The sequence below is a fragment of the Oryctolagus cuniculus genome, chromosome 20 (genome assembly GCF_051225735.1).
Source record: "Oryctolagus cuniculus isolate XC-2025 breed Fujian yellow rabbit chromosome 20, ASM5122573v1, whole genome shotgun sequence".
NCBI classification, from domain to species: domain Eukaryota; kingdom Metazoa; phylum Chordata; class Mammalia; order Lagomorpha; family Leporidae; genus Oryctolagus; species Oryctolagus cuniculus.
The window spans coordinates 15,525,229-15,550,947 of NC_142886.1; the positions used below are offsets into that span (position 1 = coordinate 15,525,229).

The following is a 25,719-nucleotide window of genomic DNA, read 5'->3' on the forward strand; positions in this document are numbered from 1 at the left end:
TCCAGCTTCCTGCAGGAGGCAGCCCAAGTGATTGGGTCCTCTCACCCAGGTGGAAGGCCTAGATTGGATTCCTGGCTCCTGGCTCCTGGCTTAGACCTGGCTCAGTTCTGGCTGTTACAGGCATTTGGGAAGTGAACCAGTGAATAGGAGATCTCTGATTCTCTCTGTGTCTCTCTACCTTCAAAGAAATGTGTAAAAATTAAAAAAAGATGGCCGGCATCACAGCTCACTAGACTAATCCTCCGCCTGTGGTGCCAGCATCCTGGGTTCTAGTCCTGGATGGGACGCTGGATTCTGTCCCAGTTGCTCCTCTTCCAGTTCAGCTCTCTGCTGTAGCCCGGGAAGGCAGTGGAGGATGGCCCAAGTGCTTGGGCCCTGCACCTGCATGGGAGACCAGAAGGAAGCACCTGGCTCCTGCCTTCGGATCAGTGCAGCGCCGGCCATAGCGGCCATTTGGGTGGGTGAACCAAAGGAAGGAAGACCTTTCTCTCTGTCTCTAACTCTGCCTGTAAAAAAAATTTTTTTAAAAAAAGAAAACTCATTAAGTATTAACTTTGTACCTCCTGGCATTTTCATCCTCAGCTGTACAACGTTTACATGAACATACTTTACATCCACTGAATCTGAGCTGGAAAATTGGCTCTCTCCCTGTCTAGCTCTGGGGCCTTGAAAAACTTCCCTGATCTCTTTAAGCCTGTTTACTGAAACTGCAAAATGGAGCTAATAGTACCACACCTCTAATGGCTGTTCTTTGTCTGTAATACTGTTAGGTAGGAAGTCAGAAATGAGCTTCTGTGTGCGTGTGACAAAGGCCTCAGGCATTGACATCCAGGTCCAGCATCTGCATCTCAAAGTCATCATGATAACCTTCCAGGTGCAGCCCAGTATCTGCACTTCAAACATGCTGCTCCTTCTAGCTGATAACCATCCTTCATGCCAGCCAGGCTTCCCCGTCTGACAACTTCAGGGGGGAAACTCAGAAAGGAATTTTTCATATTTACATCCAAAAAGTCCTTTGTTTCAGGAGGAGAAGAGGAGGGAAGGCAAGACCCATCCCCTTAAAAACCCCCAGTCTCAACCAGACTGCGTGCTCAGCCCTCTGCCTCTGTGCTGAGTCACCTGCCTGGCCTGCCCAGGTGTACTCTCTCTACTCAACCATGTAATCTCGCTCTCCCCCAGTCTGAGTGACTGGGCACTCTCTCTCAGGTTCTGTCTGGAGAGGTGCCCATCCGTTCTTACAGATGTCCCTACATTGCTATTTTGCTTTCCACTACTCTCTGTCTCACACCTGAATTCTTTTCTTGCTCAAAGACAAGAACCCTTGCTTCTCCTGTAACAACACCACATGCAAGGGGCAGTGCCTGGAGCCTCCTGCGCTCTCAGTGAGCACCAACCCCCATCACTGCCTGTTTACTTTGCCTCGTCCTTGTCATCAGTGCATCACCACTGCAGGTGAATATTCTCTGAGGCTGATGCTGTGGTGTAGTAGGCTAAGCCTGCACCTGCCGTGCTGGCATCCCATTAAGGAGCTGGTTGGAGTCCTGGCTGCTCTACTTCTGATGTAGCTCTCTGCTGTGGCCTGGGAAAGCAGTAGAGGATGGCCCAAGACCTTGGGCCCTGCACCCACGTGGGAGACCTGGAAGAAGCTCTTGGCTCCTGGCTTTGGATCGGCACAGCTCCGGCCGTTGCAGCCAACTGGGGAGTGAATCAGTGGAAGGAAGACCTCTCTCTCTTTCTGTCTCTCCTTCTCTGTGTAATTCTTTCAAATAAATAAATCTTAAAAAAGGAAAAAAAAAACGATCTTTTTTTCTTTAAATGAAATTTTTTTCTTCATTTTCTTTTTCTTTTCTTTAAAAGAAAGTGCTCTGCCATGATCCCTACAGCCACTCCCACACAGGCTACACCTAGCTCCCTCCCCACCCGCTGAGGTAGGGCTAGGAGGGTCTTGGGCATTTCTCAATCTTCCCAAGAATCCCTAGAGTCTACCAAGGGCGTACAGATGAGGAAACGGAACGTGGGGGGTCGTGCCAGGCAAAGTGCTGAGGTCTCCCGGCTTGCAGGTGAAGAGAGGATTTCAGCGCAATGGCACTTCAGTCCCGTTCCCAGTCACTGGAAGTGTTTGTGAGCTTCTGATGATGATGATGGCGGGGGGAGAACTTGAGGAGGAAATTCAAGTTCACCCAGCAGGTCTATGACACAGCCAAGATGTCAGTGTGTGCTCTTCAACACGTTGCCAAGAGCCTCTGGCTGTGCTGCAGGTGTGGTCACTCGGAGAGTGAGTCAGAGACTGTGATGAATTGAGACTGTGATGAATTCTGCCTTCCGTAAGTGAACCCTGAGGTCTCCAGGGAGCTGCTAGCCGTGGGCAAGGGAAGGGCCTTCCCTCTGGAGTATTGCTCTCATGACCGTCCCTCTTTCTTCCCACAGATCAGCCAAGACACATGCTGAGAGTAGCCTGAGGACCTGTGCCTGTCCCCAGCCTGCCCCCTCCCTGATTCTCAGTCCCCCAGAAACTGGCTTTCAAGACTCCTGAGTGGGGGTGGGTTCCCCCACTTTCTTTACAAGGTCATTGAGGAGACACTACTTGCTTAAGACTTTGTTCCTGTTGTCACAGAATGGCTTCCTTGATGTCCCTCCCTCGGGAGAGAAGACTTTGTTCCTTGTCTTTCAGGAATGGATGGAATTTGTCAGACTCGCAGGTGAATTTCTTCTACTCTGTTTCCAGAGCAGACAGAACTCCAAACGTGAAGACTAAAGCAATCGCCCGCATCTTCCTTCTCCACCACTGCCCACAGATGCTGCCCTGTAATTTCCTCTCCCTTTGATGCTATTCCCATCGCATACCCGCTGTGGGAGAATTAGAACAGAGAGACAAAACATAAACAGGCTTCAGAACGGAACACACTTGTCACACAATGGGATTCCAAACTGGGATTCTGCAACTCCAAGGCTATCTCCAGCTGTCCTAGGGAATAACCTTCACAGTGAAATTCTCAGAATACTAATTCTAAGTCATTTTGATTTAAAAAAAAAAGTCAGGGTCCTTCAAAAATGTTCTTTATGAAAAATGTGTATTGTGAAAAGCTACATGTATTTCACAAAATTTTTTTTACCAAAATAAATGTATCTTTTAATTTTGCTTTTCTACAAACTTTACGAGGTACCCTCACAAACACATACATATATATTTTTTAATTATTTACTTATTTGAAAGCAGAGATTTAGAGAAAGGAGAGAGAGAGACAGAGAGAGAGAGAGAGAGAATCTTCCATTCCCTGGTTCACTCCCCAAATGGCTGCAATGGCCAGGGCTGGGCCCAGGTGGAAACCAGGAGCTTCTTCCAGGTCTCGCATGTGGGTACAGGGGCCCAAGCACTTGGGCCATCTGGATTGGAAGAGCTGGATGGGAGCTGGATTGGAAGTGGAGCAGCTGGAACTCCAACTGGTACCCACACGGGCTGCCAGCACTGCGGCTTAGCCTACTACACACAGTGCCGGCCCCTCCCTTAATCGTTTTTTAATGGGCTCTTTGACAGGAGGAATCTTCCAGAGAACTTGGCTTCTTGGCAAAGGCTGCTGAAAAGTAATTGGTGATTTCAATATACAGGGGATAAACACTCCTGTTACTGAAAAAAACCGGAGGCAGAATTTCTTTCAGGGAGAGAGCTGCTTCTTGCCACAAAACACCTTAGTGGGTCATTTGGTTATGAAAAGCTAGGCTCCAGGAAGCTGGAGACTGGAAGCAGGGAGAGTGCCATGGAATTCTGCAGGGTCTTGTGGCGTTTGGGGCTGTTCTAGGAAGAAGGGCTGAGAGATGAAGACAGGAAAAGAGGAAACTCAGAAGGGTCTTCGGAAGCTTGAGAAGAATCAGAGCAACCTGCTGGGGGAAGCTGGCCAGTGAGAAAGTCCCTCGGCAGAGGGGCCACGGCAGGATGCTGACGGCTGAACAGGGCAGAATTTCTGGAGCTCGGCACAGAATGAAAATGAAAAGGTTCAAAACATGGCCAGAGTGCTGCAGAGGTCCTAGAATACGAAGTTCTTCTCTTTCCACTGCATTCTGTCTCCTGATGTGTCATGCTAGGTTTCCCTTGCAACTTAATGTCTAGCACTCTGGGGCAGAAGGAAACCCCCAGTGCAGATCCCGGGGCTGGGGGGTGATGCAGGGTGGGCTATGCTGTGACTCTGTAGCGAGTGCATGTGCACCCCACTGGCTGCAGGTTCCTGCTCCCATCAGCCTTGCCCAAGCCTACAGCAAGGAGGCCCAACCAGGCATTTCCTCTTCCCAACTGCAGGCTACCCCAACCTGTGGTCGACCTGGTGGGGTGTGGGCGGGGGGCACTGAGGACAGCTGAGAACCTGGCCTAGGAAAGCCGGGAGTTGAGAAGAAGCAGTACTGAGTCTGAGTCAAGGCCCCAAGGCCCTTGTGCATGCTCCACGGACCCATCAGATTTCACTTATAAAAGAGAGCATTACTGGGGTGGGCATGAGGTGCAGTGGTTAAGAAGTTGCTTGGGGTGCCTGCATTCCATACCAGACTGCCAGGGTTCAAGTCCCTGCTCTGCTTCTGAGTCCAGCTTCCTGCTACTACACACCCTGGAAGGCAGCAAGTGATGGCTCAAGAATTTGTGTGCCTGCCACCCACGGGGAAGGCTGGGGTCAAGTTCCACCTCCTGGCTTCTGCCTGGCTCAGCCCTGGCTGTTGTAGGCATTTGATAAATAAACCAGCAGATGGAAAATCCCTCTCTGTTCCTCTCTCTGTGTCTTTCAAATACACAAAAATAAAAAAATAAATTTTATAAAAGAGAACATCATTAAAAATTTCAAGACAGTGACCACAGAGCACAAAATTCCAAGTGCAAGACCCTTTTGAGCAGAGGGCCCTGTGGGACCGCACCGGTTACATTGCAGGAAGGCAGCCCCCGTGGCCTGGTCGTGTCTAATCACTTTTTTTCTTTCTTAAGGAAAAAAAACTTATTTGCATACTTTCATTTCCACACCGCAGGCAGAGGTGCTGCATGAATAGGTGCAGGCTGGGCCAGCAGTTAGCTTGGGAAATTCAAAGGTGGAGGGGACTGACGTCCTTGTCTGGGTTGATGGCTGCTGAAGGAACACATGGCAGTAAGGAAATGTGGCTAGGAGACTCAGAGATCACCTAAACAGGAAACTGGAGGAGAGGTGGCCCTGAGAGCTCGGTCCCGCTAGGAGCACGTGCACATTTTGCATTTCCAACCATGCAAGCACCCAGCGCCAGCTGAAGTGTTGGAGACAGTCAAATGGCCAGCACCTGGGTTTCCACAGCCTCACTCATGCTCTACAGGGAACAGCCTGAAAATAAGTAAAGGTCACCTGAAGGTACTTAGTAGTTTTTTTTCTTTTTATAAACACCTGGCACATTGTAAAATAAGCAGGGATGTGGGATGATCCTTTTTGTAAAAAAGATTTATTTATTTGAAAAGCAGAGACAGAAAAAGGAGAAAGCTTTTCCATCCGATAGTTCACTCCCCATATGGCCACAACAGCCAGGGCTGGGCCAGGCTAAACCCAGGAGGCAGGAGCTTCTTCCAAGTCTCCCACATGGGTGCAGGGGCTCAAGGACTTGGGCCACCTTTCACTGCTTTTCCCAGGTGCATTAGCAGGGAGCTGGATCAGAAGTGGAACAGCGGGGTCTTGTACCAGAGCCCACATGGGATGCTGGCACTGCAGGTGGAGGCTCAACCCTCACTAAGTGATTAGTGCCTTTTTTTTTTTTAAAGATTTATTTATTGGGGCCAGCTCTGTGGTATAGCGGCTAAAGCGGCCACCTGCAGTGCAGGTCCCAATGGTCTATTTGTTACTGTGCATTTCTGTCAGCACAGTAACTGCGGTCTTGAACTCTTTTAATCTGTCACTGTTAATCGTTGGTATAACCAGTGAGCCCAGAGGAATACAACCCAAGTTCAGGTTCCTACTTCCCTCACCAGTTCCTACGTGACTTAGGAAGAAGTTGCCAAAAGGTGCTCTTGCCAAGTAAAGAACACACAATGCACCTTTTACAGAGAGAATTCCTGGACTAGGGGGAGCAGAACTTCTGCCCCGCCAAGCTGGCTCCAATCAGAATAGAAGGATGGAGGAGACGGGGAATAGGGGCAGTGGCCATGCTTCCCTCATCTGCCCAGGTTGAAGGCGCTGAACGAATAAGGAACAAGTGAATCATTAAGCCACTAGTACTGAACTCTTTCCAGGTGTCAGGCATTCTCCCAGGCCTTCTCACTTAATTGCCACTTGATCCCATGAGGCGAATTAGCTCCTATTTTATAGGTGAGAAAGCTGACGCTCTGGGAGGTTATGCTTTTACCAAGGGTCTTCAAAAAGTTCATGATAAATATGTATCATGAAAAAGCTGCATGTATTTCAAAAACATTTTTTTGCACCAAAATAAACATATATTTGAAAGGGAGGGAAAGAAAGAGAGGGAGCGAGACCGAGAGAGAGATCACCCATCTGCTGGTTCACTCCTACCAAAAAATAGGCCCAACTGGGACCCACTAGCTCAACCCAGGTCTCCCACACGGGTAGTGGGAGCCCAGCTGCTTGAGCCATCATTGCTGCTTCCCAGGGTCTGCATTAGCAGAGAGCTGGAGTCGGGAGCCGGAGCTGGGAATTGAACCCAGGCACTCCACATAGTACACAGGCACTGTAACCACTAGGCTAAAATATCTGCCCCTCCCGTGAACTTTTTGAAATACCCTGGCTTAAAGCAGCATAGGTAAGACTCAAACCCAACTGTGTATGATAGCAAAGCGAACCTTGTTGGTCATGTTTAAGTAAATGAATTTACATTAGCTTTTGCCAAGAGGTGAAACTTTTAAATGAGTTTTTTTTTTTTTAATTTATTTATTGGGGCCAGCTCTGTGGTATAGCGGCTAAAGGGGCCACCTGCAGTGCCAGCATCCCACATGGGTGCCAGTTCGAGTCCCAGCTGTTCCACTTCTGATCCCACTCTCTGCTATGGCCTGGGAAAGCAGTGGGAGATGGCCCAAGTCCTTGGGCCCCTGCACCTGCATGGGAAACCCAGAAGCTCCTGGCTCCTGGCTTCAGGTCAGTGCAGCTCGGGCCATTGCGGCCAATTGGGGAGTGAAGCAGTGGATGGAAGACCTTTCTCTCTCTCTCTCTCTCTCTCTCTCTGCCTCTCCTTCTCTCTCTGTGTAACTCCGATTTTCAAATAAATAAATCTTATCAGAGTTATGGGGTTGGGAAGGAGGGAGGTCTTCCTTCCACTGGCTTACTCCCCAGATGGCTGCAACGGCTGGAGCTGCACCGATCCGAAGTCAGGAGCAAGGAACTTCCTCTGGGCCTCCCACATGACTACAGGAACCCAAGGACTTGGGCCATCCTCTGCTGCTTTCCCAGGCACAGTAGCAGGGAGCTGGATTGGAAGTGGAGCAGCTGGGACTCGAACTGATGTTCATATGGGATGTTGGCACTGCAGGTGGCAGCTGTACCCGCTACACCACAGTGCTGGCCCCTACATAAGTCATTTCAGGCTCATTCTAGAATCTTGGACTTACCCCTCCTTTAAGCTCCACGTACAAGCACCTCTCACCAGGTACAGTCACCTGGGTATCTCGAGTCTGTTCTGTTTCCCACTGACGCTGGCAGTTTTAGGGCAGTCCACATTTTTCACGGACTACTGCAGCAGTCCCCTACACTCCAGTGTACCCTCCACACTTGGTGAAGGGATTCAGTCTGACAAAACTGCAGCCATCTTGGACACAATCTCCATCTTGGATATTAACTGCCTCCTTGGCCATCCCAATCCCTTAACAATGTCAGTAAGATAAGCTGTTTTTATCTGACACTCTTATCTGGTGCCTGGAGTGTCTTTTATGAATATTAACACTTCTTGAGAAAGTGCAGTGCGCAGTGATGAGTCACAGGGTGCCTTCTTCTACACAACCCTTTCTGCTGCCTTGTGCCATGGATATCCAGATGTCGTGAAGCTGCCCAAGACCACACTTTTGTGTAATCCTAGATTGGCTCACCTCTTTCTTTGCTCTCCCTTCTGCCTTTGGTGGCCAGTTCTCACATACTGGTTTTCTCCAAATTCATGGGTGTGATATTTCTAAAATGAAGATGCAGTACTGTCTCTCCTCTGCTTCAAAATCCTCAGGGGTTGGGGCCGGCGTTGTGGAGTAGTGGGCTTAGCCTCTGTCTGTGGATCCAGCATCCCATATGGGCGCCGGTTCATGTCCTGGCTGTTCCTCTTCTGACCCAGCTCCCTGCTATATCCTGGGAAAGCAGTGGAGGATGACCCAAGTGCTTGGGCCCCTGCACCCATGTGGGAGACCTGGAAGAAGCTCCTGGCTCCTGGTTTTGGCCTGGCCCAGCCCCAGCCGTTGTGGCCACTTGGGGGATTAACCAGCAAATGAAGGATCTCTCTTTCTCTCTCTCCTTCTCTGTCTCTGTTTCTGTTGCCTTTCAAATTAATAAGTTTTGTTTTTCTTTTAAATGCTGTTTGGGAACAACTGAATGAGTGTAAGACAAAACAATGATATTCAGCCCTTACCTCACACCATATGAAATGAACCAGAGAGCTACTCATAAAAGCTAAAACTAAAAATGTTTTAGGGGAGCACCTTCAAGACCTTGGAACAGGCAAAAATATTTTAGACAGGACACAGAAAGTGTTAATCTTTTTTTCTAAAGATTTTTTTTTTTTTTGGTCTGAGAGGCCCAGTAATTCTGCATCAGTACAAACTGCTGAGATATCTGCTGTCATGTTTTGGCAGTCATACTCCTCAAGCATATCATATTTTGACTTGAGAGCTCCTGCATTCTTTTTTCATTTTTTAAAGATGTATTTCTTTATTTCAGAGGCAGAGTTACAGAGAGAGAGAGAGAGAGAGAGAGGCAGAGACAGAGAGAGGTCTTCCATCTGCTGCCTCACTCACAGATGGCTACAAACCAGGAGCCAGCAGCCAGGAACTTCCTCCGGGTCTCCCAGGTGGGTGCAGAAACCCAAGCACTTGGGCCATCCTCTGCTGCTTTCCCAGATGCATTAGCAGGGAGCTAGATCGGAAGTGGACCAGCCAGGACTCGAACTGGCACCCACATGGGATGCCAGCCTGCAGGTGACAGCTTAACCCACTACGCCACCCCACCAGCCCCAAGTACTGATCTTAAAAGCCAAAATAAAGTACACTTCATCCAAGGGAAAACTGTTTCCTCTCTGGGCCACCACTAAGGAAATGGAACGTGAAGCCTCAGTCTGAAAAGGGCCTACGTTCAGAACGGTGAAGATGATAACTCAACAGTAAGAACACAGCGTGAACTAAGGAGCACCGGATTTGGAGAGCTCTGACAGACTGTATTTTCCAAAGAGCGCTAGGATACATGCCCGTATTTCATAAAGTTTGTGGGAAATGAAACTCAAAGTTCATTTTGGTGCAAAACCTTTTGAAATCCATGTTTTTTTTAATAACATGCATTTCCAGGTACTTCTTGAAAACCCTTTATATAAGTGGGTTTCAAAGATTTTCTGCACCAAAACAAACTTCCCTTTGAATCCCATTTTCCAGGAGCTGTTTGAAGCACCCCACAGTCCATTACATGTGGTCTTTCCCCAGCTCGCTGCTGACATCGCTCCCTGAGTGCTCGTGTCTACGTGCATTCCATACGGAGTGTCTGGGCTTCAGTTCCCGCTCCACTTCTTTTATTTACTTATTTTTGACAGGCAGAGTTAGACAGTGAGAGAGAGAGAGAGAGAGAGAGAGAAAAGTCTTCCTTCCGTTGGTTCACCCCGCAAATGGCCGCCACGGCCGGCACACTGCGCCCATCCGAAGCCAGGAGCCAGGTGCTTCCTCCTGGTCTCCCATAGGGTGCAGGGCCCAAGCACTTGGGCCATCCTCCACTGCCTTCCTGGGCCACAGCAGAGAGCTGGCCTGGAAGAGGGGAAACCGGGACAGAATGCGGCGCCCCGACCAGGACTAGAACCTGGTGTGCCGGCGCCGCAGGCGGAGGATTAGCCTAGTGAGCCGTGGCACTGGCCAAAAATTTTAAAAACTCATTTTCACTTTGATTTTTCTATCAACTTATTTTCTGCCTTCTCTTGGTAATCCCAGTATACAAAATTTCTTTTCCCTCCTCCCAGTATCTAATAGTCCTCCTTGTAAAACATACACCTCTGCGCGGACCCACAGCAGAGAAACTAAACTCTGGAGTCGTTCTCACCCTACCCCAACCCATGTAGATTTAATCCCTCGCCCTCTGCATAGTGAGTCTAACTCACACCGCGTTCCATCCTAGAGAACGGTGTCCCTCTGTCTTCTCTTACATCTCACTGATTAACTCACAGACATGGGCTGGGTGTCAGTATGTGCTGGGGAAGGAGCCGGACGCCGCCCTTGCTTTGTCTCACTCGGGGGAGAGTTACCAGCGCAGCAGCAGATGCTTCCTTGGACTGTGGTAAGTGTCAGGGTCCCGAGAGAAGAGTTAGCGGCGGCGCAGACACTTTCCCAACTCTTTGCTCCGCTGCTGGGGAACAGACAAGGATAAGCCGGAAGAGATCAAAGGTCAACGCAGACCTGAGGCAGAGAGGTCTTAGGAGGCTCGGCTGCCTTCCCCGCACTTCCAACAGTCAGGAACAGCAGAACGCATTGGAGTTCAGTTAGCTGAAGTCAGCTGGGGGCTCTGAGTCTGTGTTTATGTCACACTGTTCACTGTATTTTCCAATGCATAGTCTCATCAGAAGTCTTTATGCACCTATGTGAGAACTTTATATGAACCTTTTTTTTAAAGATTTATTTTTATTTATTTGAAAGACAAAGTTACAGGTAGAGACACACACACATGCAGAGAGAGAGAGAGAGAGAGATAGAGAAAGTCTTCCAACTGCTGATTCACTCCCCAAATGGCCACAATGGCCAGAGCTGAGCTGATCCAAAGTCAAGAGCCAGGAACTTCTTCTGGGTCTCCTACGTGGTTGCAGGAGCCCAAGGACTTGGGCCATCCTCCACTGCTTTCCCAGGCCATAGCAGAGAGCTGGATTGGAAGAGGAACAGCTAGGACTTGAACTGGTGCCCATAAGGGATGCTGGCGCTGCAGGCTGGGGCTTTAACCCACTGCGCCACGGCACAGTACCTTTTAAAAATTCACCTACATTTGAAGCCACGATCAGGCATACTGAATCATGGAAAGGCAGCTCAAACGACAGTCACCATAATAAGTCCTAAAGGTTTCAAATTATTTACCAAGCTAATATGTACTCTGGAAGTTCAAAAAGAACTAAAGGATACATTTTTTTTGCACCAAGAAAACAAACTTTAAACTTTTCTAAACTGGGGAGGGCACTGTGGTATAGTGGGCTAAGCCTCTGCCTGCAGTGCTGGCATCCCATATGGGCACCAATTCATGTCCCGGATACCTGTCTTCTGATCCAGCTTTGTGCTATAGCCTAGGAAAGCAGTGGAAGATGGCCCAAGTGCTTGGGCCCCTGCACTCACGTGGGAGACCTGGAAGAAGCTCCTGGCTTCTGGCTTCATATTGACTCAGCTCTGGCCACTGTGGCCATTTGGGGAGTGTACCAGTGGATGGAAGATCTTTCTGTCTCTCCCTTTCCCTGTCTATAACTCTACCTCTCAAATAAATAAATCTTAAAAAAATTTTTTTTCTAAACTTATAAATTCTGAGAGGCCACACTAAACGGCTGCTCAACAAAGGTGAGCGATGGTTAAATTTTAAACGTGTGTCTTTGTACACTCTGTCCTTTTTGACGATTGCTTTGGTGACGGTGCTTGGTTGATGACTGCCTTATCTAAGCTCCAAATCTGAGATATGTGTTTAGGGAAAGGATTTTGTGTCAAAGAAAATAAGAGGGTTAGATGAAAGAGGCAATTTTGAAGATGTGCTTAGATACCACAGTGCTGGGATTTCTAAAGCATATGCGACAGCTCAAGGGACAGCAAGAGAGGAAATCTGAAATCCATATTGTCCTGGAAAAGCCAGGAGAGTAGCTGGGGATATTCAGTGCTCTGCCCTTTGAAGTCCTTTCTCCAAATCAACCTAGTACAAGGCTGAGGGCCTGTGCAGCAGTCAGTGCTCAACAAACACAGTACCTGGCTGGCTCCCAGGGGCACTGAGCGCTCCCTTCCTCACCCCATCCCCTCCCACATCCCTGGACCTGGGCCAGCTCCCAGCACATCTGTCAGCCCATCCATCCCGCCAGGAGATCTGGCCACCTCATGGTGTCTCCCTCCACAAATTCTGGAGCAAACTCCTCTTCCTCATGTGCTCCAAGGGTTCTTAAGTTCCTGGAAACAAAACAAACAAACAAATGACCCCAAGACAACTTCTAAGGCATTCTGATTTTTCAATGATTTTTTTCTTACTTGAAAAGTTTCTATAAACCAGAATTCTGGGCTGGACTTGATAGAACTTCACTTGTAGTCGAGACAAAGAAGCAGCTTTAAAAAGTTCATAGAAAATTATCTTTTTTTTTTTTTAAAGATTTATGTATGTATTTGAAAGGCAGAATGAGAGAGAGAGAGAGATTTTCCATCTGCTGGTTCACTCCCCAAATGGCCACAACAGCCAGGTCTGGGTTGAGTTGAAGCCAGAAGCTGGAACCAGGAACTCCATCCTGGCCTCCTACATGGGTGGCAGAGGCCCAGGCACTTGGATGATACTCTGCTGCTTCTCCCAGGCACATTAGCAGGGAGCTGGATCAGAAGTGGAGCAGCTGAGACTTGAATCGAGGTCCATATGGAACACTGGTATCATGGGTGGTGGCTTTATCCACTGAGCTACAACGCTGCCCTCCCTCCCCCGCGCCCAGTTCTGGCTTGTATAATAACCCTGTCAAGACCCACCTCTGAGGGCCTTCGGTGACCTAAGGACCTCCCCCTAGGCCTGACCTCCCGAAGGTTCTGCCTCCTCTCGGTTTTTGCTACCCCAGGACAACAGCTTTAACACTGGGGCCCTTAGGAGGCACCCAAGGTTACATTAAAACCCTACATGGTGTTAACAACCCTATCTTCCTCATAGAATTGGGAGGATTACATGAGTATAGTAAGAAGGAATCAAGCACGTATGACCAGGGTTGGCACTGTGGCACAGTAGGTTAAAGCTGCCACCTGCATTCCATAGGAGCACTGGTTTGGCCTGGCTCAGCCCTGGCTGTTGCCACCATTCGGGGTGTGAAAAGTGGATGGAAGTTCTCTTTCCCTCTCTCTACTTTTCTCTAACTCTGCCTTTCAAATTAATAAAAATAAATCTTTAAAAAAATCCATACTCATTTCAGACAGTCCTTGCTTTGCACAGTTCTAATATGCAAACTTGGGTCACGACAGTTTAGTTCAAGAACGCCAGTCCCGTAACAATAGGGTTCAGATTCTGGCTACCATTGTCCGTGAAGTGAGAGTAACTGCATGAGGTACAAACTTGCTGCGAGCTTTTGAGTCCAGAAATCAGTATGTAAATAAGAGATGCACATTATGATCGGTGACAAATTATGTCACTTAAAAAATTATTTATTTGAGAGGGAGAGAAGGGCGGCGGTGGCGGGGCGGGGTAGGGGGGAGATATCGCTCATCTACTGGTTTACTCCCAAATGCTTGCAACAGCTGGGGTTGAAGCAGACCGAAGCCAGGCACCTGTATCTCAATGTGAGTCTCCCATGTGGGCGGCAGGGAGCCAACCACCTCAACCCATCACCACTGCCTCCCAGACTGCGCATCAGCAGGAAGCTGGAATCAGGAGCCGAGCCAGGACCTGGACTCAGACACTCAGCCTTGGGGTGTGAGAATGCCAAGCAGCGTTTCTAACCCCCGCCCCAAGCACCCTCCCCGGTCACGTCAAGTCTGTTGGTGAATGATGGCGACGGTGACCTCGGTTGTTCCGCTCCCCCAGTGATCAATCCACGGGACATTTTACAACTAGAGCTAACAAAAAAGAAGGCCTTGATCAAAAAAAGATGGACGGGCAGCGGAGAGCTGCAAAGTGTTAAGGATGGAAACCAAACTGGATGTGATTCAAAGATCTGAAAACGAAGCGAGGAGAGGGTGAACTCGGAACCCGCGGTGAGAGGCCGCCTGCGAAGTCGATGGAGAGGAAAGCGAGCCACGCTACCCAGCATCTCTGTTCGCACCGCCCCAGGGACAGAAAACCGCTTATCCTTGCGGTGCAGCAGGCACTCCACGTGCAAGCTCCGACCTTTCACATACTCGGGGCTTCCGGAAAGGTAAGTGGCGTGGGAACGCTGCCACGGCTGCCACTGACGAGAACAGACACGCAGGGGCAGGCAGCTTCCCTCTGCTACAGGCTTTACAAACATCGCCCTCCTTAATCCTCACAACCCACTGGCACCGTCTGACAGAAGAGGAAATGAAGGTTTAGCAAGGTGAAGACAGTCAATCGGAGGAGCACGGATTCGAACCCGGGTTGACCGGCTCTTACCCGGCAGGTGGCACCGTGGCCACGGCCTGTGCTGGGAAAACGCCCCACTCCGCTGGAACTCGGCCTTGCCTGTCAGTCTCCTTCCCCCACGCCCAGTCTCCGGCTTAAATCCCGTTCTTCACTTCCTGCCCCCACAGAGTGACGCAGGTCTGAGTGACTGGGAAGCCACGCTCCTGTCAGCGGGCGCCCGGCGGCGAGGGCCTCCTCCTCCAGCACTTCCACCAAGCCCTGAGGGGCAGCGACCCGCCCCTTCCGGCTGCAAAACACCGCCCCTTCCGGCTGCAGCAGTGTCCGCCATGTTTTCCATGTGCCTGCTGCAGGCGCTGCTCCAGGCCCAGGGCGGAAGAGACCTCCTGAGGTCCCCTCCCAGCACTTGGTGAGGCAGCCCAGGCCCAGCAGAAGCTGTGGCCACCTTGGGCGTCAGAGACATTTGAGGTAGATGCAGCAGTGGAGATGGGCCAGCAGATCTGCGACAGCCACAGCAAGGGCTTGAGCAGCCAGAAGGCGGGACTTCCGGTTCCTCTCCGGGCCACTTCCAATTTCCTCTGAGATGAAAACGTGGACGGTGGCTTTTGTGGCCAGCTCCTGCCGGTGACCTGAGTTTGGACTTTAGATTCCTTGCAATTTCCCAATGGCTTGGCTGCTTAAACCCCCGTTCTGCAGGCCTGCGGGGCTCCCATCTGTCAGACCAGGAGCTTTGCATTAACTGCTGGGCTGACCCACGAGGGTTCAGCTGACCCCCCAGAGTTCCAGACGCTCTGGGGCTGAGGGGCGCCGGAAGCCTGGTTTCCTAAGGGTTAGGAAGGACCCCAAGAAGCCGGTGGGGCAATACTGAGTCCGTCTCTGGAGAATTTGAGAAAGTCTTTCTCCGCCCACATTAAAAAAAAAAAGATTCATTTATTTCAAAGGCAGAGTTACAGAGAGACACACACATACACACACACACACAGATCTTCCATCCTCTGGTTCACTCCCTAAATGGCTGCAGCGGCGGGAGCTGAGCGGATCTGAAGCCAGGAGGCAAGATCTTCCAGGTCTCCCATGCGGGTGCAGGGGCCCAAGGACTTGGGCCATCTTCCACTGCTTTCCCAGGCCATAGCAGAGAGCTGGATCAGAAGAGCAGCAGCCAAGACTCGAACCGACGCCTACATGGGATGCCGGCGCAGCACCGGCCCCATCTGCACGTTCATTGTAAATCAATTCTCTCAACACTGCTTTCGGATGGTTAGTTCATGTAGGCCTCAGAAGACAGACGTCAGATTTGGGAGCCTCAAGAGGGTGTACTTTAGAAGTTTCATGGAACATGCAACCCAGAGTTAGTTTATTTTGGTGCCAAAAAAGAAAAGTAATTCAGGCACACCAAAGATTTTGAGAAAGCTCATGAAAAATTCATAGTATGCAAAAACTATGCATCTTAAAATTCCTTTGCATCAAAATAAACAGATCTTTTCATTATATTATTTCCTAAACTTTCTTATGCACTCTCCAAAGGGCTGAGACAGAAGTGGAATGTGGGCTCTTTGTGTGAGTTTCCTCCTTTGCTGGGGTCCCTTGGGCGGAGTGGATTGAGATGTTGAAGACAGGCTGGGGGAGAACTGCTAACCTGGGGGCAGGCAGAGGGCTGCCCAACTGCTGGCGAGAGCAAGGGGTCGGGGCACTTGTGGCTTCCCAGAGTGGGCCTGGAGCCATTTCTGCACTCGTTGGGAAGCACCTCCTGGGTTTTGCTTAGCCTGGCTCATCTTGATTGGAGACCTAGGGTACTGCTCCGTGTGGCCACACTCAGAGCCACACGTTCCTCTATTCTGGGATCCAGGCAGGACTTTCTGAGTTGGACAAAGTGACAGGCACACAGGCCTCCCTACATCAGAAAATCTAGGAGTGCAGGCAGTTAGGCACCCACACTTTTACCAGAATACCTGGACTCCAGCTTCCAGTCAGTGCAGATGCAGGGAGGCAGTGAGGATGCTTCACATAACAGGGTTGCTGAGCCCTGCACTGAGTTCCTGGCGCTTGCCTTCAGCCCTAGCCCAGTCCTGACTGATTGGGACGTTTGGGAAATGAGCCAGCAGACGGGAGCTCCCTCTCTCTCTCTACCTCTATCTCTGTCTTTCTGATTCTCGAACACAGTGATTTAAACATCTCTAGGGTCCTCCAGGAGCCAGGAGGTGCCCCCTGCTACAGTGAGGCCTGCGCAGAGCAAGGGAGGGACCTGGGAGGTGGGGGCAGGGAGGGGGTTCAGGACATTCTCTTTCTCCAGGTGGCTAGACATGAAAAGGGCTGGGAAGGAGGGAGGGAGAGGGAATGTGGAACCTGGGCCAGTGCACCCCAGGATGCTCAGGGGCTGTTTCCACTGCATCTCACCTTGCCGGGCTGAGGCTGACGCGGCCGTGCCCATGAGGACCACGATGGCTGACTTTGGCCTCCTGTCTGTGACATCATGATGGGAATTACCTAGCAAGCGCTGAACAGTAGTTTCTTAGTTTGGGATGTATTATTACTATTGTTTTATTTGGGAGGTGGAGAGAGAGCGAGCGAGAGAGCTCACACCCACTCACTGGTTCACCCCCAAATGCTTACAATGGCTGATGGCCAGGACTGTGTGGGGGCCAAAGCCAGGAGCTGGAAACTCAATCCAGGGTAGAGACCCAATTACTTCAGCCATCACCTACTCCACTCAGGGTCTACGCTGGCGGGAGCCGGCGCTAGCACTTGAAGCCAGGCACTCTCATGTAGGATGCTGGGGTCTTAAGTAGAATCTTGACCTCTCAGCCAAGTGCCTGGCCCCGAGATGTATGACATGACGAACTGCAGGCTCCTCTTGCCTGTAGCTCTCTCTGCTTTCCTTCTACACCTAAACCACAGTGCAATGTGTGGCTGAAACACCATCTCCCGTGCCCTCCATGCGTGTCTCTAACCACACAACGTTAGGACAATGCTCAGGACAAAGGAGGTGCTCCGGAAACGTGGGTCAAGGAGACCGAGGAAGTGAGCATCCCGGGCTGTCAGCATTGCTGAAGTTTCCTGACCATTGTCAGCAGAGGGCGCTACAGGACTAATGATGTGTCTGTTCCAGCTTCCTCAACTCAAAAAGTTCACAATTTAAATGAAATGATTTTTAAGTTAAAACATTCATTCTAAAAAAAATAGTTTGCAGTGCTCGAGGTATAATAGTAAACATCACTGTGGCCCTTTAACACACGCACTTGGCGAGCTGGGTCTTGTTTATTTCGCACGCCAGCCCTCTGCAGGTGGAAGTGTCCCTGGACAGCAGACACAGGTGTAGGCTCTGGAGTGAGTGGGCTTCCACTCCTGGCTCTGTCTTTCACTGTCTGACTTTGGACGGGCCACCAACCCCTCCCCCCGCCGTGCTTTGGGGCTGACACTCGTGCTTGACCTCAGGGCTCGGTGTGTGATGCCAACAGAGGATGCCTGCCAGGTGCTGGACAGACTACTTTGCAGGCAGCCCGAGCCCAGCAGCTGTTGGTTCTTACTCACTATTGTTACAACACCAGGTCCCTGGTGAAGACAATGCTCAGGCTCTTACATGGGGTCTTCCAAAAGTTCACGAAAAAGTGGAATTACGAGAGAAATTTATTTTTATGCAAAAAATCCTTGACATCCATGCAGCATTTCATCCTCCCACAATCTGCATTTTCTGTGAACTTTTTTCAGCACTGTATAATTAGAACAGAAGTCCCACCTCATGCAGCCCCAGGCCTCTGCCTTTGGCACCACCTGTCCTTTACCGTCACTGCTGATAAACCTTCCAGCTGTGCTAATAATACCCTTCAGGCCTGCTGCAGTACTGAAAGCTTAAAAAAAAAAAAAAGCAAAACCACATCCTCTTGAAATTTTATTGATGCTATTAATTTATTCAGTAACTGGTTTTTCTTGAGAAGTTCACAGTTAACTTCGGTCAAGTGCTGTGCATGCCCCATGATCTGAGTCTGAGTGCTCAGATCAAGTAGGTTCGCTGTCCTGGGCAGTTTAGGCCTAGTGTCATGACCTCAATGACTTCGGGGCCAGCAGATGTCTAGGATAGGAGTAGTCAGGAGTCTGGCCCTGCCTGGAGCAGGAAATCCGTATGTAGGACTGCTATTGCTACATTTTCTGATCTTTCTTTTTTCCAAAGATATACTTATTTGAAAAGTAGAGGTACAGTGAAAGAAGGAGAGACAGACAGAGTGAGCTCTTCCATCTGATGGGTCACTCCCCAAATGGCTGCAACAGCTGGGGCTGGGCCAGGCAGAAGCCAGGAGCCTGGAACTCCTTCCAGGTCTCCATGTGGGTGCAGGGGCCCAAGTACCTGGGCGGTCATATGCTGCCTTCCCAGGCATGTTAGCAGGAGCTGAATCAGAAGCTGAAAAGTCGGCACTTGGATGGGCGGTGGCTTGACCAGCTGTGCCTACACTGGCCCCAGATATTCTGATTCTTCAAGAGAAGCAAGGAGTCTGAATTTTTATGTGAAATATGCCAATTGATAAGTCTTGTCAACTGCTTTTAAGTTTTATACATAACACCATTGAGTCCAAATAAAACATGTCTCTAGGACACATCCACACTTAGCAATCACTGGACGAGCTCTGAGCTGGGAGGGGGCACCGCAGAGACCCAGGGGCTCCCAGGGACCACAAGAGCATCCCCTCTTCTGTCCGAGGGACCTTGTCTAAGGCTGGTGTATTTTGCTGAATTGCTCATTCTCTCCCTTTGGCCAAGTAGAAGCTTTGCTCTTTCTGGAAAGAATCAAATTCCTCGTCTAAATAGCATTGGAAACTTCTGGAAAGAGAATTAGAAGCCGGCGCCGCGGCTCACTAGGCTAATCCTCTGCCTTGTGGCGCCGGCACACCGGGTTCTAGTCCCGGTCGGGGCACCGGATTCTGTCCCGGTTGCCCCTCTTCCAGGCCAGCTCTCTGCTGTGGCCAGGGAGTGCAGTGGAGGATGGCCCAAGTGCTTGGGTCCTGCACCCCATGGGAGACCAGGAGAAGCACCTGGCTCCTGGCTTCGGATCAGCGCGGTGCGCCAGCCACAGTGCGCTGGCCGCGGTGGCCATTGGAGGGTGAATCAACGGCAAAGGAAGACCTTTCTCTCTGTCTCTCTCTTTCTCACTGTCCACTCTGCCTGTCAAAAAAAAAAAAAAAAAAAAAAAAAAAAAAAAAAAAAAAAAAAAGAGAACTAGAATGCTGGAACTTGGGACAGGAGTTGTGGCATAGAAGGTAAAACTGCCACCTGCGATGCCAGCATCCCATATGCGTGCCGGTTTGAGCCCTGGCTGCTCCATTTCTGATTCAGCTCTCTGCAAATGTGCCTGGGAAAGCCGTGGAAGATGACCCAAGTGCTTGGGCTCCTGCATCCACATGGGAGACTCAGAGGAAGCTCCTGGCTCCTGGTTTCCACCTGATTCAGCCTTAATAATTGCAGGCATCTGGGGAGTGAACCAGTGGATGGAAGATCTCTCTCTCTCTCTCTCTCTCTCTCTGTAATTCAGCCTTTTAAATAAATAAATCTTAAAAGAAGAAGAAGAATGCTAGAATGTGTCTGTAACTTGTGGAGCAATTCCAGGTCAGTTTCAGACCCTTGCCCATCTTCCTCCAACACACCCCCTGTCGCTGCTTCCACCGTCTAGGTCAGCCAGGACTCAGGTCTTTCCCTCTGTGAAGACACTGGCTTAGAGAAGGAGGCTTCAGTTTTGGGTATTTTTTTTCTTTTTAAAGATTTATTTATTTATTTGAAAGGCAGAGGGGGGAGAGACTGGGAGAGAGAATTTCCTAGCTACTTGTTTACTCCCCAAATGGCTGCAATGGCTAGGCTTGGGCCTGACTGAAACCAGGAGCCCAGAACTCCAACTGGGTCTCCGACGTGGGTGCCAGGGGCCCATCCTCCGCTGCTTTCCCAGGCTCATTAGCAGGGAGCTGGATCAGAAGTGGAAACTGGCACTTGTATGGGAAGCTGGTGCTGCAAATGGTGGCTTTCCCTGCCATACCACAGTGCAGGCCCCCAGTCTTCACTTTCTCTTAAAAAAAAAAAAAAAAAAGATTTATTTTATTTATTTGAAAGGCAAAGTTACACAGAAGCAGAGACAGAGAGACAAAGAGAGAGATCTTCCATCTGCTGATTCACTCCCCAGATGGCTGCAACGGCTGGAGATAGGCTGATCCAATCTGAAGCCAGGAGCTTCTTCTGGGTCTCCCAAGCAGGTACAGAGGCCCAAGGACTTGGGCCATCTTCTACTGCTTTCCCAGGCCATCACAGAGAGTGGGATCAGAAATGGAACAGCAGGGACTCGAACCGGCACCACAGTGCCGGCCTACCAGGCTTCACTTTCTAAGAGCCAGAACAGGAGCCTCCTTGTGCGCCTATGATAGCTCTTCTCCAGCCCCAAATTTTGAACCATTGTTTTCTTTTGAAGATTATTTACTTATTTGAAAGGCAGAGTGACAGAGAAGGGAATAAACAGAGAGAAAGGGAAATCTCCCATCTGCTGGTTCACTCCCCAAATGCCCACAACAGCCAGGACTGGGCCAGGCTGAAGCCAGGAGCTGGGAACTCCATCTAGGTCTCCCACATGGGTGGCAGCAACCCAAGCACTTGGGCCATCATCCGTTGCCTCCCAGGAGCATTAGCAGGAAGCTGGAGTGGAAATGCGGAGTAGGTAGGATTTGAATCAGGGTGCGGGCGACTCAAGTAACAGCCTAACCGGCTGCACCTGGGGAAGGATTTGCTTTTGCAGCTAACAGTCTCTGAGCCAGCTGGTTCTTTATTTCTAATGTCTTTTTTTTTTTTTTTGGACAGGCAGAGTGGGCAGTGAGAGAGAGACAGAGAGAAAGGTCTTCCTTTGCCGTTGATTCACCCCCCAATGGCCGCTGTGGCCGGCGCTGCACTGATCTGAAGCCAGGAGCCAGGTGCTTCTCCTGGTCTCCCATGTGGGTGCAGGGCCCAAGCACTTGGGCCATCCTCCACTGCACTCCCTGGCCACAGCAGAGAGCTGGCCTGGAAGAAGGGCAACTGGGACAGAATCCGGCGCCCCGACCGGACTAGAACCCGGTGTGTCAGCGCTGCAGGCGGAGGATTAGCCTAGTGAGCCATGGCGCCGGCCTAGTTCTCTATTTCTGCGGTAAATACCTGGACAGGTGGACAGCAGAAAACAGAGAGGCTTGGTTCTTTACAGCGTAACAGCTCCTGCATTGTGGTGTTATGTATGCTGATTCTGTGCTGGTTATTAAATGAAAAAAAAAATTATTAGACATCTCTGGGCTGCTGATGCGAGAAAAACAAAACACACTTTGTTGAAGCCTCCGTTAGCTAAGTTTTATGAGGGAACTTCAAAAAGTCCATGGAAAGATGGAATTAAAAAAGTTTATTTGGTGCAAAAAATATTGGTTGAAAGCCATGCATAGTTTTTTCATAATATGCATTTTGATGAGTCTTTTTTTTTAAAAAGTACCCTTGTATATTTTTACATCTCAAACACCAAAATATCAGTGGAAATTAGTGGTGTGACAGCGAGCCCAGATGTAGACCACGTCATCTGGAGACAGTCTAGAAACAGGGTTTGATTCAGCAAATCAAGCCAAGGCGGACCTGACGGCGCATGCATTTGCCCAGGTGCCACCTGCAGTCAACCAGGAGCAATACCCTCCTCAACTCCGCCCACAAAAGACCCGCACCTGCGCCGTTAGGGAGTTTCCCAGGCTGAGCAAACGCCCAGCACAGCCCGGTAGGACTCATATTTGACCTCCCTGGGGAGGCGGTACAGAGCAACACTGCCGTTTTGAACGTGTTGCTTGCAAAAGGACCCCAGCACCTGCACAGCGCTGGGTGCAGAGTGAAGAGAGGGTGTGGCCACGCCTCCCCAAGCTGAGTGAAGCCCCCTGTTCAACGGGTGGAACCTCTCCCCGCTGCTCTGTCCCCTTTGCATCCGAGCTGGGGCCTCCAGGAAACCTCGTCTGGGTTGCAGCGTGCCTTCTGGTCAATTTCTGTCGCAAGCGAGGTCAGCAACAACCAGGCCTCCTGCATTCGCGGTAGCTGAGGCTAAGCCACACCCTTAGATGCGGCGCCTGTTAGGGCTGCAAATTCTCTCTTTCTGGAACGACTTCCGATCCCCAGTGACAAACAGCCAGAGTACAGTGACGGCAATTCTCACCCCCTCTTAGCCACCGCCCAATGTGGGGAGCAAACCGGACTAGACTGTTACTGGAATTAAGACTTATTCTATGCATCTGCTCTCCCACAATATGGCGCTGGGAGAGAAGTAAACAGCTTCCGCACAGCTGCCTCCAGTTCAACCAATTAACTGTAGGACTTGCTCCTGATTGGAGGAGAGCAGCGTACTCGGCGTGTGGGCAGCCGAGTTGGGATTGGCGGAGGAGGACTATAAAGGAGGAGAGAGACGGCATGCACCAGGAACATCTATGGGGAACATCTAAGGGAACCCGTGCAGCCCCCGAGAGAACCGGCCGGCGGTGTGCCGCTCCCCTGCGGAAGTGGGGAATGCGGCCAGGGGGAACTGCCCTTCCACGGAGGTGGAAGGGACGGTAGCCAACCCGGGAAGAACCAGCAGCAAACCCGGGGAGGGCCGAGCAGACGAAAGAACAGCGCAGGGTCCTGTGTTGCTCCTCCACGAAGAGGGGGAGCGACATAATGGTGCCGTGACTCGGATAGGAAACCTAGCTCGGATAGGAAACCTAGGATGGATAGCAAACTTAGGAGGGAAGAAACGGGAAGAACTGGGAAATTACCGGAGAGAGAGACTAGCAAACAGCCTAGGGAAAAGCCGGACGAAAGGGTGCCGGAAGAAGCTATTGAAAGCCTAGGCATAGACTCGGATACGGACTACGGGGGGAAGCTGGGAGAAATCTCTAAGGTCGAAAGCGAAAGTGAAAGCTAGAACAAACAGACTCGGACGCGGACTGTGGGGAGAGGCCAGGAGAAATGAGGGAGGAATATCGTTGGAGGAAAGCTTGGGGAAACATACCGGGTAGAGAAAAGTGTTAGGGAAATTGAAGCCGCGGGGGGCAGGCCGAGGCGGAAACGAAAGCCACTTTGGGATTCTCAAGTTAGCCCGGGAATAGGGGGCGAAAAGTTGAAACCAGAAGCTGAGACGTAAGCCAGATTGGGATCCGTCTGATTAGCCCGGGGAGCAAAGGACGGGAAGCCAAATCGTGGGGCGGAGACGTACGCTGGGTTGAATTCGCCAGGCTAGCCCGGGGAACTTAGATTGAATCCTAGTGGTGGAGACGCAAGCTACGCTGTGTTACTTGCGGAAGCCGCCGCGTGCAGAGAGAGCACGGGGCGTGAATAGATAGGGAACGCTGGCGTAGGCCGTGGTTCAGACGCGAAAGGGTTAAGCGTGGAGACCGCGGAGCGCGCGAACCCGAGCCGCGCAAAGCCGGGAAGCTGCGCAGATGAGAGAGGCGCGCGGGCTGAAGCGGCGCAGAGCCGGGAACCCGCCGGCGGGGCGAGGTGCCGGAAAGCCGCAGGGATAAGAGAAACAGAAGTTTGGAAGTGAAGTAAAAGAGAAATGGGAATGCTGGAAGATAGAAGTGAAATGGGAGAGGTAGGAATGCCCGGAGATAGAGAAATAGAGAAAAATAAGGCCTCCCCTCAACATGCCAATTAGAAGGCTTGGATTCGGTCTGCCTGATTAGTGAGGCGATGAGCACCTGGGCGGCTAGCCGCAGGTCATCGAAGACAAGCACGAATTAACATCAGTAAAGCTTCCCCACAATGCAACAATTAGGAGGCTTGGATTCGGTCTGCCTGATTTAAGGCGGTAAGCGCCAGCAAAGCTCGACCAGAGTATGAGCTGCAGGTCACCGAAGATAGGCACGAACCAACACTAATAAGTCTCCCCCACAATACGGCAATGAGAAGGCTTGGATTCGGTTTGCCTGATAGGTCTTGTAAACACCTGCAGGCAGTTCTAGCAGAGCAGAGCATGCGCTGCAGGGCACCGAACACAGGCACGCATCAGCGCCTAAAAACCTCCTCACAATGGCGAAGAGAGGACCCGGATTCGGTTTTCCTGATTGATAGGACTTGTAAGAGCCTGTGGCAACTCTAGCAAGTAGAGCAGAGTGTGTGCCGCGGGACACCGAAGACAGGCGCGTATCAACGCTAAAAAATAAAAAGGGGGATCTGTGGGGAGCAAACCGGACTAGACTGTTACTGGAATTAAGACTTATTCTATGCATCTGCTCTCCCACAATATGGCGCTGGGAGAGAAGTAAACAGCTTCCGCACAGCTGCCTCCAGTTCAACCAATTAACTGTAGGACTTGCTCCTGATTGGAGGAGAGCAGCGTACTCGGCGTGTGGGCAGCCGAGTTGGGATTGGCGGAGGAGGACTATAAAGGAGGAGAGAGACGGCATGCACCAGGAACATCTATGGGGAACATCTAAGGGAACCCGTGCAGCCCCCGAGAGAACCGGCCGGCGGTGTGCCGCTCCCCTGCGGAAGTGGGGAATGCGGCCAGGGGGAACTGCCCTTCCACGGAGGTGGAAGGGACGGTAGCCAACCCGGGAAGAACCAGCAGCAAACCCGGGGAGGGCCGAGCAGACGAAAGAACAGCGCAGGGTCCTGTGTCGTTCCCCCATGAAGACGGGGAGCGACAGCCCAACCCCCATTTCATGGTGCAAGAAGCGAGTAACATTAAAGCAAGGAAAGAAAAACAGAACGGACGAAGGAAAAAAAAAAAGCAATAGCCAGGCTTGCGGTGGGCGGAGGTCCGGGTGCTCGCAGTGCCAGACTCTGGACCTGGGCTTAGCTGTCCTGGCCCAAGCCGCGGGTTTCCGAGCTGGCCGGGCTGCGGTGGCGCCACCCGAGCGTCCCCATCGCCAGTTTCCTGGGCTGTGGTATTTCCAGGGCTTTCCATTCGTCTCTGTTGTCTTCCTTGGCTGTGGCCTGGCTCGTGCTGATGAAGCCATATCCCGAGCCAGTGTGGCTGTGGTACCAGGCTAGCCCGAAGCGCGCAGGCCCTGAGAACGGACGGGTTAGCCCAATCTCCGTGCCCGCCAGCATTAATAGGCAATTGCCCCAGGGAGATAATACAGGAAGAAAAAAAAAAAACGGCTAAAAATATACAGTGAATCACAGAAAATTACATCTCTTAAAACCCACCGTGTATTCCCATTGCCATAGCAACCCCCGGCTAGTAAAGACAGAACCGATTCATCACAGGCTTTCCCGCGCGTGGATTCCGCCGGAAGCGCCTCCAGCCTGCGCTGTGGTCCCAGCGAGGCGGGCAGGGCAAGGCGGCCATCGCCACTGCGCGTTTCTCCGCGCCTCCCGCCCC

General features: G+C 50.9%; 1 long non-coding RNA gene across 2 annotated transcripts; it reads right to left on the reverse strand.

The window, feature by feature from the left end:
• Positions 1 to 852: 852 nt before the first annotated feature.
• LOC149120071 (uncharacterized) lies at positions 853 to 15,330 on the reverse strand. 2 transcript variants are annotated; one of them, XR_016226450.1, is made up of 4 exons: positions 14,430 to 15,330; positions 12,215 to 12,286; positions 10,331 to 10,508; positions 853 to 2,847 (listed from the first exon to the last, which is right to left on the reverse strand). It is a non-coding gene; the product is annotated as an uncharacterized LOC149120071 (long non-coding RNA). The 2 variants fall into 2 exon arrangements; XR_016226451.1 differs by lacking the exon at positions 10,331 to 10,508 and having other exon boundaries at positions 854 to 2,847; positions 14,430 to 15,329.
• Positions 15,331 to 25,719: the final 10,389 nt, after the last annotated feature.